General features: G+C 41.3%; 1 long non-coding RNA gene across 5 annotated transcripts in view; it reads right to left on the reverse strand.

The window, feature by feature from the left end:
- The window catches only part of LOC102988765 (uncharacterized), a 41,972-nt gene that overhangs the window by 24,460 nt on the left and 313 nt on the right, over positions 1-17,199 (reverse strand). For 3 of the 5 annotated variants that reach the window (XR_003683240.2, XR_003683238.2, XR_003683239.2), the window contains exons 2-3: positions 16,834-16,922; positions 6,937-7,031 (exon numbers count right to left, since the gene is read on the reverse strand). This is a non-coding gene — a long non-coding RNA (uncharacterized lncRNA). Of the gene's footprint in view, positions 1-4,862; positions 7,032-10,180; positions 10,433-16,767; positions 16,923-17,199 lie in introns of those variants that run through there. The other 2 variants (XR_002892359.3, XR_008619311.1) reach the window with 2 other exon arrangements.

Below are 17,199 nucleotides of genomic sequence, written 5' to 3' on the forward strand. Positions count from 1 at the left end.
GGAGCAGCTGAGCCCGTGAGCCATGGCCGCTGAGCCTGCGCGTCCGGAGCCTGTGCTCCGCAACGGGAGAGGCCACAACAAAGGGAGGCCCGCATACCACAAAAAAAAAAAAAAAAAAAAAAAATATGGGCTTCCCTGGTGATGCAGTGGTTGAGTATCTGCCTGCCAATGCAGGGGACACGGGTTTGAGCCCTGGTCTGGGAAGATCCCACATGCCGCGGAGCAACTAGGCTCGTGAGCCACAACTACCGAACCTGTGCGTCTGGAGCTTGTGCTCCGCAACGAGAGAGTCCGCGACAGTGAGAGGCCTGTGCACCACAATGAAGAGTGGCCCCCGCTCGCCGCAACTAGAGAAAGCCCTCGCATAGAAACGAAGACCCAACACAGCCAAAATTAATTAATTAATTAATTAATTAAAAAATATATATATATATATAGAAACAATAAGTGCTGGAATTCTAGGGTGTGGTGAAAAGGGAACCCTCCTGCACTGTTGGTGGGAATGTAAATTGACACAGCCACTTTGGAGAACAGTATGGAGGTTCCTTAAAAAACTAAAAATAGAACTACCGTGCCACCCAGCAATCCCACTACTGGGCATATACCCTGAGAAAACCATAATTCAAAAAGAGTCATGTACCACAATGTTCATTGCAGCACTGTTTACAATAGCTAGGACATGGAACCAACCTAAATGTCCATCGACAGATGAATGGATAAAGAAGACATGGCACATATATAGAATGGAATATTACTCAGCCATAAAAAGAAGACCTAGAGTATGTCATACAGAGTGAAGTAAGTCAGAAAGAGAAAAACAAATGCTAACACATATATACGGAATCTAAAAAAAAAAAAAAAAAAAAGGTACTGATGGACCTAGTAGCAGGGCAGGAATAAAGAGACAGACATAGAAAATAGACTTGAGGTCATGGGGTGGGAGGGTGAAGCTGGGGCAAAGTGAGAGTAGCATCGATATACATACACTACCGAATGTAAGATAGACAGCTGGTGAGAAGCAGCCGCACAGCACAGGGAGATCAGCTCTGTGCTTTGCGATGACCTAGAGGGGTGGGATAAGGAGGATGGGAGGGAGGCTCAAGAGGGAGGGGACATGGGGACATGTGTATGCGTACTGCTGATTCGCTTTGTTGTGCAACAGAAACTAACACAGTACTGTGAAGTAATTATACTCCAATGAAGATCTATTAAAAAAAGAGAGAAGATTTAATACGGGGAAAAAAAAATAAAGTGTTCTTTCTATTGTACAGTTCGGATACCAGTCCTTTTTCAGATATGTTTTTCAGAGATTTTTTTCCTAGTCCCTATCTTATCTTTTCACTCTGTTAACAGTGTTTTTTGCAGAGCAGAAATTTAAAACTTTAATGAAGTTCAACTATCAATTTGACAATGTACTTACTGTCTATATAATCAGTCATAATTCCAATTATTATTTCAAAATTCTCTATGTCACAGAAATAATCAAATTTCCTTGTCAACTGCATCTTTTTTTTTAATCGTCAAATCTCACCAACTCGTTCACCATGGCTATTTTTACGTCTTTTGTCTTGCACAGACAGTTATTATTTTACCTTTGATTCTTCTCTGAAAGCATTTACAATCAATTACAGGGAAAAGAATGCTTCATCTTCAAGGAGACTCATGGAAAGGACCCTGAGAAGTACTCCAGAATACAGGTTTTTGACAACTTTAAGATCATACTACTGAACTGGGTAAGAATTTTTAGAACTCTAATGAAGAAATTGATTCATAAAACTGCTAACCCAAGATATAGCAAAACAAGACTTAATTACATGTGACTGAAATGAACTGATGCAGATGATTATAATTTTTGCCCTTTTTGTTTGAAGCATTCTTGGTTCTTTAATGTTTTGTTTTCCAGATGTAAGGAAACTTTTTCTCTTTCTCTTAAGCTATCTATAACTTACCACAATTTAATAGATTATACTTTTTAAAATAAAAACTAAAACATGTATCTTTTCTCTCTACCTGTTCCTTGCAGAATTCAGATACTCTTAGTTACTCATTTTCATGGCAAAATACTCATTTGCATAGGTTTGATAAGAAACTGTTCTCCCTATAACAGCACAAAATTGGAAACACTGGTTTATTACTGAGGCTTTGTCTGGATCATCCTATTTGACCTACACGTACATAGAATCAGATGTGATCAGACAGATTTAAGGACCTGATGTTGACTTTATGAAGCCAACGCTTATGAAGTCCCTTGAAACACTGGCCTGGTACCTTACTTACACTTGAGTAAGGATGGTCATTTTCCAGCTGGCCCAGGAACCTTAAGATACATTAGGGTCCTCAAGAAGAGAGGAATTCACCCAAATCTATAGGTACTGCAGGGGAAGTCTGATGGCAAATTCTTGGCTTGGCTTCCTAGACCTGACAGACTTTTAAAGGTCCACTCTAGAATTCCTTATTAAAAGTTCCAACAAAGGTGACGTGAAAAGGACCTATATGATAAACCACTATTCTTGCTGTGTTTATACAAATAATCAGGCCAGGATAAGACAAAACTTATTTTACAAACAAATTAGTCATACTATAATGGCATTTGAGAAAAATAGGGTAACTATAGAGAGAAAATTATGTTTCAATGGAAAATTATCACACACCCCTGTGGTTATTAGATATGCCCCTATTTGTTTTCTTTGAGGTTTTGTTATCTACCTGTAAACTGGACTGGATCCTGAATTATTCTAGCTTCCCCCAATATCTAGTTACAACTGCTCAAACTAACAATAGCAAGTTTTGTCCCACCATTCTAACTTGGAATCACTAAGAATTAAAACTATCATTTTCCTGAAACACTATAAGCTAAAGCTGGATGACATGATATAAACTTCAGAGAAACCACCACAACAGATCACGTATGGACACCCTTCACGCCTGCTGTTCTGCAGGCCACTAAGAAAATTCACGGGAACACTCAATTCCATAAACAGAGACATTCAAACTGCAAACCAGGAAATTCACCAAATTACAACTGCCATCCTCAATCCACCATCTGAAGATACTCTGAGCTCAAATCCAGAAATCTTCTTGACTGGATGCCCTCTGGACTCAGAAACTAGGTTGCCAACTATGAATCTTTGTTTTTCTTTTGTTTTGTCAGAAACTCCTCTCATAAATGCCTGACTGCTCTCACCACATAGAGACCTAACTTATATGGACACAGACACCCCCCTGCACCACTGCCTCTCGAAACAGACAGAAGAGTTTAACTGCACTGACTTATTCTCAAGACTAAGACACTGGTTTGGTGAGCTATGAAACAAGGTACCTTAGCTTCTGGGCTGTGAGACTTCTTGTGGAAGTTTCAAAGTGGGAGTGGAGAGGAATGAAGGGTGGCAGAATATGCCACCCGCAAATATGCCACTTTAGCATAAGAATTATTTTGAACTAAAGGCACTTGAAAAAACGGCAGATTTTTGTTGTTGTTGTTAGAAAGGTGGTTAGAAGAGCATTTTAATCTCTTTTTGAACAGAGGACATAAAAACTCCCATGTGAAAGATGCCATCATCCCTGTACCGGGAGAAGAGAAACATTCTTTGCTGAGGAGTCAGAGCTGAGAGAATTCTACACAAACAGACCTATTTAAAATAATTCTTACCTTCCTTTAGCCTCTGCACATGGCTCAGTTACTCTCCCACAGCTGCCACTCTTTACATGCTACAGGCCAGCATAAAAGCATGTAGATTCTGCCACATTTTTGCGTCTTCACTTCCTTACGAGGGCTCCGGTGTCACACAAAACTTACATAAGTGCGTATGCTTGCCCCCTGGGAATCTGTCTTAATGTCAGTTTAATTCTCGGGTCCAGCTGAAAAACCCTAACAGCAGAAAGGTAAAATTTTGCCTCCCCTACATGTATGAGGACTTCTGGGCTACTTACATGTCAGACCGAGAGCTCAAAGTCTTCTACTCGGTTTTTTATTTCTTCCATAAGATTTCTATATTCCAACACCACTTAATTTTTTTGACAGTTTGGAAATGGACCAAAAGCACAACAACAACAACAACAACAGATAAGGTGGATTTCATCAAAATTAAAAACTTTTGTGCAACAACTCAATAGCAAAGAAATAAACAAGCCACGGGGATGTGACGCACAGCATGGAAACTAGAGTCAATGACACTGTGCCGTCTATTGGAAACGTGCTAAGAGAGAAAATCTTAAAAGTTTTCATCACAAGAAAAAAATTCTTGTAACTATGTATGGTGATGTATGTTACTAGACATTGTGGTGATCATTTCACAACATATACAAACACCGAATCGTCATGTTGTACACCTGAAACTAATATAATTTTATATGTCAGTTTTCTCTAAATTTTTTTAGAAGTTTGTGCAACAGAGGGCACTATCAAAAAGTGAAAAGACAATCTACAGGATGGAAGAAAATATTTGCAAACCATACATCTGATAAGAGTCCAGAATATATTAAAAACTTTCACAACTCAACAGCAAAAAGAGAAACGACTCAATTACAAAATGGATAAAGGACTTGAACAGACAACAAAGGGTATATAGATAACCAACAAACTTATGAAAATATGCTCAAGATTAATTTGCATGAAGTAAAGGTACAAATTAAAACCATATTTCACACCCACTAGAATGGCTATAATAAAATATAGTAAAACAATGAATTAAATAAACCAAAAGAATTAAATAAGTAAAAATGTAATAAAATAAAATAGAGAAAATTAATAAAACCAAAATTGGTTCTTTGCAAAGAGCCACAAAATTGACAAATATTTAGTCAGATGGACTAAGAAAAAACAAACTCACATAACTGAAAGCAGAAATGAAAATGGGGGCATTACTACCAATTTTACAGAAATAAAACAGATTATAAGAGAATACTATGAACAACTGTATGGTAATAAAGTCCATAACCTATTAGAAATGGACAAATTCCTAGAAACACAAAACTTATCAAGACTAAATCATGAAGAAACAGAAATTCTGAATAGATCTATAACTAGTAAGAAGACTGAATCTGTAATAAAAAATCTCCTGACAAAGGACAATCCTGAACTTAATGGCTTCACTGGTGAATTCTACCAAACATTTAAAGAGGAACCAATATTTACAGACTTTTCCCAAAAAGTGAGGAAGGAAGACTTCCTAATTCATTCTATGAAACCAGCATTACCCTGATACCAAAGCCAGACAAAGACACTATAGAGAAGAAAACTACAGACCAATATCCCCTGTGAACACTGATGACAAAATCTCCAACAATATACTAGTAAATCAAACTCAGCAGCTTATAAAAGGCTTATACACCATGACCAAGTGGGATTTATTGCTGGATGATTCAACACAGGAAAATGGATTAATATAAAACACATTACAAAATGAAGGGAAAAAACTTCATGATCATCTCCATTGATGCAAAAAAAGCATTTGACAAAAATGCAACACCCTTTCATGATAAAAATACTTAACAAAATAGGAATAGAAGGAAAGTACCTCAATGTAATGAAAGCCATGTATGAAAAACCCACAGCAAACATAACACTCAATGACGAAAGACTGAAAGCTTTTCCTCTAAGTTCAGGAACAAGGCAAGGATGTCCACTTTTGCCACTTCTATTCAACATAAGTACTGGAAATTCTAGCCAGAGCAATTAGGGAAGAAAAAGGAATGAAAGGTATACAAATTGGAAAGGAAGAATTATCTCTGTTCAAAGATAATATGATCTTATGTATAGAAAACCCTAACAATTCCACAAAGAAACTGTTAGCGCTAATAAAAGGAATTCAGTACTGTCACAGAATACAACGTCAACACAGACAAGACACAGTTGTATTTCCGTTCTATACACTAACAATGAACAATCTGAAAAGGAAATTATGAAACAATCCCATTTACAATAGCATCAAAAGGAATAAACTAGCTTCATAAACACGCTTCATAAACGGCATAAAATTATCATTTCCAGTTTGTAGCCTGGTGACAATTCTTCTGTTTTAGTTATGGTATATGAAAACTCTTATTAAAATTTATGTTAAAAGTACAGCAACAGCTAATGCTATTCCATAATGGAAAATTACTTGTTGCCATAGTTGCAAACTTAACATATATTTTGCACTGTGCCCTTTACTGCGCATAAATCCCGATAAAAGGAACAAAGTCTAAAGATAAATGGTACAGTCACCTAAGGGGTCGTTTATGGTCCAACTTAACGTCCTGTACACTTCGTTCCCTCCAGCAATCACTCTGAAGGGAGGAAGGACATGATACGTCACCGTAAGGAAAGGAAGAAGGGCTGCGAAACCTCGAGGGTGGTCAAGACGCGGGCAGTGGCGGTTTGCACACCTCAGCTCCTCCTCACGGCTCTTGGTCCAGGACACCTCCCCTCAGCCGACCTCCCACCCATCTCCTCTCAAACCCTGACACAGTCAGCAGGGCTCACACTTCAACACAGAGATGCCCAGAGGGTCAGGATCCCGGTCCTCAACCCGCAGGACAGGTTCTGCCCCCAAGAACTTCCCTGATCACAGGCACTTAGCATTTTGCATTTCTTAGGAAACCATGGACCAAAAGATCCTTTTTAAGACGCCTAGAACTAGACAACAGATCAGGAAAAACAGGAAACACTACTGCTTTTCGAAGACTACCACACCAAAACAGCAAAATAGTTTCTAAGCTAATTCTCTTTTTTTCTGGCTGAGCCCTGCTTAATAGATACTAAATTAACTCCACATTCAGGGGAAAACGTGCTGACACAGGACTTCCTTTTGCCCCCAACTCTCAGGTTGGATGCATTTCACTAATCAAAGCGCGTCATGCTACCAATGGGTCTCTTAACATTTTCACCCTGAAAGATTCCTTAGCTGCCCTGGGATCAACAGGGCCCCGTCTCTAAGGGGACCCGCCCCCTGTTACCTGCTCTGCCGCTCTGGTCCAGTTCATCCTCCAGACGTACACCAAGTAGAAGAGGGTTTGAAAGAAGACACAGAGCGTCAATCCGGACCAGAGACCTGTGGGTGGGAAACAAGTATCCCATTCAGATTTTCTGCAGTCCCCCCGCCTGGCATCATTAACATTCTCCCGTAACTACTGTATCCACAGCGTACACTGCAGCTTACGCTAAAACTTTAGATAATTATGGACCAGGATCAGACTCAAGCTTACCACTGACCGGGTTTGATTCCAACTCTAGTGGGAACCCACTGGAAGGCTTTAAGATGGGTGTGTGCATGTACCTGTGAGGCCTGATGTTTCTAGAAGCCCACTTTGAGAACCATCTCTCCAATTGCTGTGTACAAGAGATGACTGAGAAACATTATAAACAATGCTTATCTCCTCGTGAGAAGAAACTATTTAAACCACTTAAATATCATTGCGTAACAACGTGGATATAAAATACCCATTCACATAAGAATAACTGCACTACAAAGCCAGCTGTCTAGGCTTGAGGTGGAAGCCAGTATAAACTGGGATCAGTCTGCCAACCTGTTCACATGTCTGGGGCCCCACGTTGGCAAGGGGTCACTGAGGCTGGGCCTCCCGTGGACTCCTGGCCATTTCACTGGAACAGCCTCTCGAGTTGAGAAGCAGATGGGTGGACAGTTTATACCTCTGATGGACTGATTCCATTCCCAGGAATCCATCCTAAGGAGAGTCTCAGGAATGTCGTTAATAACTCATATACCTGGGATGCTCGTCACAATGTTATTTAAAAGAGGAGCAACTTACAACATCGCTAATCATTAGAGAATTGCAAATCCAGACTACAACGAGGTACCACCTCACACTGGTCAGAATGGCCGTCATTAAAACGTCTACAAATAACAAATGCTGGAGAGGGTGTGGAGAAAACGCTGTTTGTGGGAATGTAAGTTGGTGCAGCTACTATGGAAAACAGTAAGGAGATTCCTCAAAAAACTAAAAGTAGAGTTGCTACATGATCCAGCAATCCCACTCCTGGGCATATACCCAGACAAAACTATAATTCAAAAAGATACATGCACCCCAATGTTCATAGCAGCGCTATTCACAACAGCCAAGACATGGAAACCACCTAAATGTCCATCAGCAGAGGAACAGATAAAGATGTGGTACATACACACAATGGAATACTACTCAGCCATAAGAAAGAATGAAATAATGCCATTTGCAGCTACATGGATGGACCTAGAGATTATCCTACTAAGTGAAGTCAGAAAGAGAAAGAGAAAGAGAAAGACTATATGATATCACTTGTATGTGGAATCTAAAATATGACACAAATGAACTCATCTACGAAATAGAAACAGACTCATAGACACAGAGAACAGACTTGTGGTTGCCAAGGTGCGGGGGGCGGGTGGGGAAGCGATGGATTGGGAGTTTGGGGTCAGTAGATGCAAAGTATTACACATAGAATGGATAAACAACAAGGTCCTACTGTAGAGCACAGGGAACTATATTCAGTATCCTAGAATAAACCATAATGGAAAAGAACATAAAAAAGAACGTATATATATGTATACAACTGAGTCACTTTGCTCTACAGCAGAAATTAACACAACATTGTAAATCAGCAGTACTTCAATTAAGAAATAAAAGGGGAGCAATTCAGATGTCCACTATTAGGGAAGCATTAAATAAACGATACAAGGAAATACCAGAGAATTACTAAAAACCATGTCCTTAACATGGGATTGGGGAAATTACATATTCAGTATAACCCCACTTTTGTGAATAACAGAAAAAATACTGGGAGAAAAATAATTTTAAAAGGCTGGAATAAAATACATTGAAATACCTCAGGTTTTATATTTGAGGAGTGAACTAGAGGTAATTTTAATTTTCATCATTATATTTATGTATTTTCACAAGATTTCCACGTTGTTAATGTGTAATTAATAGTTTAAAAGTGTTATCTAACAAATCTGAGTACCTGCTAAATAAGTCCAATAGCGAGAAGCACTTTTATGGACAAAGAGGGAAATCGGACGTGTTCTTATTCTAAAGAGCTTAGTGTCTAATAGAGTAGAGGTTTTTATGTTTTTTGCTTTTTTAAAGTAAAGCTGAATTGTGAAACCCCAGCAGCTCATAAGGCAGAGGCTCCGGCTATTTGGTTAAACGGTATTTCCCTGGTGTCGACGACGGTGCTTGGTAGGGATGAGACCGTAATAAATACTTGGCAGTTCTGTGTCCCAAACAGAGAAGGATGAAATCCTGCTTGACACTGATCAAATACCCCACGGGCTCCCAGCCTGAACTGGTCATCAAAAGAGACATGACACTGAGGACAGTTACTCATTAAGCCATCACATGACAACATTTCCAAAAAGTCAGGATAAGAAACTAAGCACCTCTGTTTGTGTGGACACAGAAGGCTCTCAGGACAGCTGCAGGGTTAAAATTTCACAGAGCAATGGGGACAGATTCAAAATTGTTTACACGGTAAAAATGTACTGGTTGACACAGAACAAAAGGAGCTACTTGCATACATACTACAGCATTCGGTCAGTCCTCGAATCAGACTATTTTCTGCAGCAAACACAACTCTTCGTTAAGGGGAAATCCATAGAAATTGTAGATGTGGATACAGATGCAGAACACACATACAACAACTTACAACAAAAGCACATGACAGATTGTTTTGCACAATTCTATACATTTAGAATCTTGATAAAATGGATAGCTTTCTGAAAATACGTATAATTTGCCAAAGTTGACCCCCCCCACCGCAAAAGATATAAAGTCTAAACAAACTGATTACAGAGAAGAAGTTGTAAAAGCTGTAACAAAGTCCTCCAAAACACCCAACGTGACAGTTTCATAGAATTTAGCCAAACCTTCATAATACAGATCATTCCTATACTACGTAGATTGTTTCAGGGTATCCAAACAGGAAATAATTTCAATTCTCCCTATGTTATGAATGTAACATTAATGCTATTAATATCAACCCTTAGAAAGGTTACATACAAGATAAAGCTACAGACCAATCTTCCTCATAACTATCATTGCAAAATTCTTGAATAAAATATTAGCAGAGTCCAGCAGCTCGCTGGAAGAGTAGCGCACAACAATCAGGACTGTTCTATATGAGGAAACCAAGCGGTACCACTTATCATCATAATCGGTCTAAGGAGAACAATGATAGAATCACCTCTAGAGGCACTAAAAGGGCATTTGACAACATCCTCAACCATCCTTGTTGGAAACATTCAATAAAGCAGACTCCAAGGATACCTCCTGAACATTGTTTTAAAAAAGATGCACACATAACTTTATTTATGTGTGTCTTTGTGTATGCTTTGATGACATATTTAAGACCATTTAAAAATCAAGACGGAGTAACGTGGTTCAGGCATGGAGCTGGGTGGCCTTTGTGGATGTGGTTTCAGACACGTTCCTGCATCATCGAGAACTTGAATTTTCTGCACTGTATCAGACTCAAGGACACCAACAGCCGTTCTCAAAATAATCTCTGCCAGCAGCTGCAACCTTATGGTATCAAGGTCTCCCCTTGTAACTATGCCACCACTTCAACCCCAGCCAATCCTTGCTTAACAAGCACCCTTACTTCTCGTCAGCTCCAATACTAACTCTTGACAAACAGCTTACGCAGCTTTGTGGTTTTTGCCTTTATAAGCCTCCCCCGTTTTGTAGTCTGGCAGAAAACAAGAACAGCTTCTTGAATCTGTGTCTCCCAGTCGATAGTCCTCATCTTGCCTCAGATAAAAACTCTCTTCTGTTCCTTAATACAGATTGTTTATTGATTATTGGCGTCAACCGTGTGTATGTCAGCCCCAAATCCAACATGCTACTTGGTAGAGAAACATCAGAAGCACTATCTCTGAGGTCCTAAACAAGACAAGCATTTCCACTAACACCATGACGATTTATTGTTCTACTGCAGGTGTTTAGGCAGGAAAAAGCAATCAGTGGAATAACATCTGGAATGGAGATTATAAAATTATAAGATTATTTGTAGACGATGGGACTGTATCCTTGGAAAATCCATGAGAATCATCTGCAAACTACTGCAAACAGCAAGAGGAATTCAGAATTGTAACAAGATAGAAAATTCCCAATCATTAACAGCTCTCTACGTAAACCACCTTTTAGGTTATGCAATGAAAGAGAAGGCATCCAATGGCGACAAAAGGATACAATGTCCAGCGATACTCTTTACAAGGAAAACGACAAAAGCACGCCTGAGCAGAAGCTAGCATTTCTCAAATGTTCCTAAGATATTTGAACATAGAAGCTGAGACTGCCAGGAAAGCACCTATTTTATGAAAACACAGATGGCTTCCAGGTCTTGGACCGAGATAATAACAAAGAAAATTTTATTTCTTCCTTTCCGATTTGGACCCTTTTTAATCCTTTTTCTTGCCTAACTACTCTGTCTCCAACAAATGTTAACATCTTGTACCTCCTTTTACCCCATCGTGCATTAGTCTGAGGACCTGGATAACAGAATTAAGTGCGATGTGGCATGTCTCTCTATCATGTTCAGGTCTCTCGGTAGCAAGTGGCAAAAAAATTCAATTCAAACATTGGGTCCCTGACGTTTGGAAATTGACTGGTTTATGACAGGAACTGTGAAGGTGTCCTTCACAGAGGTGCTTTTAGTTTTGAGCCTTAACTGAACACAAACGATCTTCTCAGGACTTGTCTCTGAGCTCTGTCTTCCTCTGTATCAGCTTTATTCTCAGCGGGTCATTTCCCCTGGGGTGCCAACAAATTAGCTACACGTGGCTCTAGGATTCTACCATCTGCGTAGCTGGTGAGCCTATGGGGAAAGCATGTCTCTGTCATGATAGTTCTAAGCAAAGTTCTGGGACGGCTGAATGGTCAGGCTTGGGTCACCCGCACCGGGGAGGGGTCACAGAGTGGATCACCCACAATGAAGAAACTTTAAGGACAAAAAAGGGGTAATGGACTAGGAAAAGTATGGTGGCCAGGCGTACTATATTTCCCCAAAGAAATAGCTTGTAGGCACTCACCCCACAATCCTGTACCTGCAGTGGTGATCTCACTCGCCCAGAGATACTTAAATCCATGGGTACATCATAATCAAAAGCTGGAAGGGGAGCATTTCAACTTGGGGGTGAAAGAATCCCCGGTCCACTCTTCGGTTTCATAAACATACCACCTTGTTCTGCGGAAGAATTTGGACGCGGGTTTTCTTAGGTCCGTCTCCCAAGGCAATAGAAATAAAAACAAAAGTAAACAAGTGGGACCGAATTAAACTTACAAGCTTTTGCACAGCAAAGGAAACCATAAAAGAAAACAAAAAGACTACCTACGGAATGGGAGATAATATTTGCCAACGGTGCGACCGACAGGGCTTAATTTCCAAAATATACAAACCGCTCATAATACTCAACAACAAACAATCGAAAAATGGGCAGAAGACCTAAACAGACATTTCTCCAAAGAAGAAATACAAATGGCCAATAGGTACATGAAAAGATGCTCAACATCGATGATTAACAGAGAAATGAGGGACTTCCCTGGTGGCACAGGGCCTAAGACTCTGAGCTCCGAATGCAGGGGGCCTGGGTTCGATCCCTGGTCAGGGAACTAGATCCCACAAGCATGCCGTAGCTAAGACCTGGCGCAAATAAATAAATTAAATTAAAATTTTTTGAAAAGAGAAATGCAAATCAAATCTACCATGAGGTATCACCTCACACCGGTCAGAATGGCCGTCATTTAAAAGTCTGCAAATAACAAATGCTGGAGAGGGTGTGGAGAAAAGGGAACCCTCCTACACTGTTGGTGGGAATGTAAATTGGTGCAGCCACTGTGTAGAACGGTATGGAGGTTCCTCAGATAATATACTACCATATGATCCAGCAATCCCACTCCTGGGCATATACCCAGACAAAACTCTAATACAGAAAGATACATGCAAGGCTATGCTCACAGCAGCACTATTCACAATAGCTAAGACACAGAAAGAATGTAAATGTCCATCAGCAGAGGAATGGATAAAGAAGATGTGGGGTATATATACACAATGGAACACTACTCAGCCATAAGAAAGAATGAAATAATGCCATTTGCAGCAACATGGATGCAGCTAGAGGTTATCATATTAAGTGAAGTACGTCAGAGAGAAAGGCAAATACATGATACCACTTATACGTGGAATCTAAAATATGACACAAATGAACTTATCTATGAAACAGAAACAGACTCACAGACATAGAGAATACACTGGTGGTTGCCAAAGGGGAGGGGGCTGGGGGAGGGATGGACTGGGAGTTTGGGATTAGGAGATGCAAACTATTATATCTGGGATGGATAAACAACAAGGCCCTACTGTATAGCACAGGGAACTATATTCAGTATTCTATGATAAACCATAATGGAAAAGAATTTAAAAAAAAAATTAAAAAGAATGTATATAGAGAATTCCCTGGCAGTCCAGTGGTTAGGACTCTGTGCTCTCACTGCTGAAGGCCCGGGTTCAATCCCTGGTTGGGGAACTAAGATCCCGCAAGCCGTGTGGCGAAAAGAAAAAAAAAAAAAAAAAAAAGTATATATATATATATATATATATATATATACATATATATAACTTAATCACTTTGCTGTACAACAAAAATTAACACAACGCTGTAAATCAAGTCTACTTCAATTTTAAAAATTACACACACAAAAAAAGAATTTGGATGTGGTTTTAAAATATGCCCCCCAAAATGCCATCAATTGATTTCTCCAGTTAATAAAAACAAATGTTCAAGAGTTGGCAGAGTCAAACTCCTGGTGATGCTGCCATTAGAATCACGATAGAATTCTTCCTGAGATGCCCCCGTCTAACCCTCAGCAGGAGAAGCAGCCCTTTGCTGCTCAGAGACTAACTTGCCTTAGACGGTATTTTGATGTCAGGCCTCAGATTTTGCCTATTTTCACGTTGGAATTCTGTTCATTATTTACAGCTTAAAAAATCGTGGCGCGAGTCCTATGTCAGTTTACCTAGTCCCTTACATAACATTTATTTGCTATGAGCCAATTTAAACATTGCCACACGGTTCCAGAAGCAGGTTTCCCCCACTTTTTGAAGGTCTGCTTTACACCACTGTGCTTTTCCTAAAGACCTACATCAGTACCTGTGTTTGCTAATGGAAAGAAATCCAAAGAGGATTTTCACTTTTAGGAGAGAAGGAGGTGAAGAGAGAAAATAGCATACGGCGTTTGTAATTGCTACTTGGCTTTACTCCATTTTGGCTTAGGGACGGGTTCAGGGGAGCGCTCTCCTCCGGGACAGAGGGAGAACCGTGCACTGACCTTAGCCCGTGGGCCGACGGCACACAGGCAGCACTCGGGTATGAAGCTGGCTTACACGCCGGTATGTGCTGGAAGCTACAGCTTTGCCCGGTAAGGTAAAAGGCCTGCTCACCAGCAACCTCCCCTTTACCAGCAAGATCACCATGGTATCTCCATGTGGACTTCATGTTTTTGGCCAAAAGAAGGCAAGGGAGAAGGTGAAGGAGAGTTTGATGGTCATGCCACCTTCCTTCCTTCACTAAGAATCTCTTTAAATAACTCTCAAACTACTGTGGCTATTGAGAAAGCCACAAACGTGGACAGTGCAAGACACGGAGGCTGGAGTACTTGAGACTGTACCATTCCTTCGTTCAATAAATATTTACAGAGTACCCACAACCGACCAGATTCTTTGCTTGGTACTGACACTACGTTGAACACGAAAGACAGGCACAAACAGATGGGTAAGGGACAGAGTGGCAGAGCCTGGTATTTCAGACATGGCTGTCAGTGAAGGCTTCTTTGAGGAGGTTACATTTAAGCAGAGATGGAATTAACTTAGCTGAGCACGCCAGGCCAAGGACAGAGCAGAGCGCAAAAGCCCCGAAGTGGAGGTGTGCTTCCCGTTCTGTGAACAGCAAGACAAGCCCTCCACTAAGTGGGAGAATCATACAAACTGAGGCTGGAGAGGAGGCTGCAGGCCAGGACACGTACGGCTAGTCGAGTATTTTGGATTTCGTTCTACATGTCACAGGAAGCCACTGGAAAGCTTTGAGCAGGGAAGTGACAGGGTCAAGGGTCTTGTGAAAGGATCACGGACAACTGGGTGCAGAATGGCTGCAGCAAAGCGTATCAGTCAGGATCCAGCCGTGAAAAGAGAACCCACTCCAGTTACTGCAGGCGGAGGGGATCTGAAGAGTAAGAGAGGTGAGAGGACGCATGGGGTGATACCACAGATGAGAAGCTGCTGAAAATGCCCCTGGCTGGAAGGAACCCAGGGGAGCTGCACCAGCACCGGTGCCACCTGGAGATGCTGTCACTGTCATCCTGTATCTCCTAAACAGGGGCCACCTTGACCAAGGAAGGCATCATCCCCGCTCCTCTTCCACTACAGAAACATCCAGCAACTGCCACACTGCTGACTGCAGAAGCGGAAAGCTGCTTTCCCTCCACCTTCTGGTTCCTACTCACAACTCCTACTAGAACTCACTGGAAGCTAGCTGGCAGAAGAATCCGGAAAAATAGTTCACACACTCTGGGTGTCCGTGGGACAGATTATAAAAGGGCAAGTGGAGGACTGAAAAACGACAGATAACCTTCACCAAGCCCACAGTAGAAGCAGGAAACCCAGTAGGATGCTACATAAAGTGCTGGTGAAAATGATTACGGCTTGAACTAGGGCAAAAGTGGCTGAATTCAACCACTGGTATTTTTTTTTCTTCAACCACTGGTATTTTTTTTTTATTAATAATATGTATTTTATTCTATAAAGAAATAAACTATGTTCCAATGTTACTCTGATACGATAATTTTCATAGATTTTTTTCCACGTACATAACAAATATAACAGAGAAAACTCAAACAACCTCAGCAACTATGATATTTTTCTCTTTCTATGGCCAGTGTTGTAAAAATAGTCTCCAAAACGTTCCGAGCGTTTGTAACCATCCTGTTAAAATGACGCACTATTATTTCTTTTAATTGACAAATACATACATGACCGGTTGTCCCTCAACTGGAAAACCACTGGTATTTTTCTTATGTTTTGAAACTAGGGCCAAAGAGAAGTCAGGATGATCCTAAGGACTTTGGCCTGAGGAAACGGGATGAAGGATGGTACCACTTACTGAGACCGAGAACACTGGTGGAGGCGTGCATCGTATTTGTCTCGTGGGTGAAGAGAAACCAACGGTTCTGTGTACAGCTACCTTTACGAGGCCTATTATGAATCCCAGTATGAGTGGGATAGAGTTGAACATACCGGCTGGAGTTCAGAGGAAAGGGTGGGGCCAGATGGCATTTTAAATCTTCTAAAAAATAATAATAAGAAAGAAAGAAAGAAAATCTTTTCTGACCACCATGCATGGGATTAGATGAGGTTGTGACTGTGGAAAGAGAAGAGGTCCAAGGACTGAGCCCTCAGGCACGTGAACACGTCAGGAGGCCTGGAAGGGGAGAAAGGTCCAGCAAAGAAAAACCCAGAGGACTTGGTCAGGGAGGGAAAAGGAAAACCTGAAGAATACAGGGAGATGGCAAACAAGCAAACACGCTGTCTCCAGAAGATGGCGATGACTGCTGAGTGCGGAGGCCAAGTAATCAATAAACAATTCATCGTAAGACTAAAAGAGGGGTTTTTTTTCTGGCCAAACTGAGGACTGTAGCCCAGGAGTGCAGTCTCCACCAAGGAGGAAAGCGCTCTGGCGAAGCATGGTTTTCAACACAGTTTTATATCTTGTCAGGACAAAGAACACATCAAACAGGACGACAGGATACATTCCTTCAAGGTTTCAAAAGAGACCGCGAACCAGCACGACCCTGGAGACTGGCAGGGAAGCTCACCTTCGAGGGAGCATCGGCGTCCCAGGAAGGGGACAGACATCCCCACCTTCAAAGTGGAGTCCTTCACTTCTGGATAACGCATTCCTTCCCTGAGTGGTGAAAGCAGATGCACGAGATAAACAACCACGTGACAAGCTGATAAAGCCTAAGTCAAATCAGGTACAAGCCAGAAGGACTTCCTGCAATCTCCGCAGGTGCAGAGGAGAGCGAGGCGAGAACCCAGCTGCAGCGGGCATTGTCACGTGGGCGCAGGACGGGGGTCCGAGCTAGCTGCCCCTCTAGGGAGGGAGCGGGCAGGGACCTGGGCGGGGGGGGGCCGGAGAGCGGCTGGTAAAGGGTAAAGGAGGGCGTGGGGGCGGGGCTGCT

Source organism: Physeter macrocephalus, chromosome 14, assembly GCF_002837175.3.
Source record: "Physeter macrocephalus isolate SW-GA chromosome 14, ASM283717v5, whole genome shotgun sequence".
In the NCBI taxonomy this organism is placed as follows: Eukaryota; Metazoa; Chordata; class Mammalia; order Artiodactyla; family Physeteridae; genus Physeter; species Physeter macrocephalus.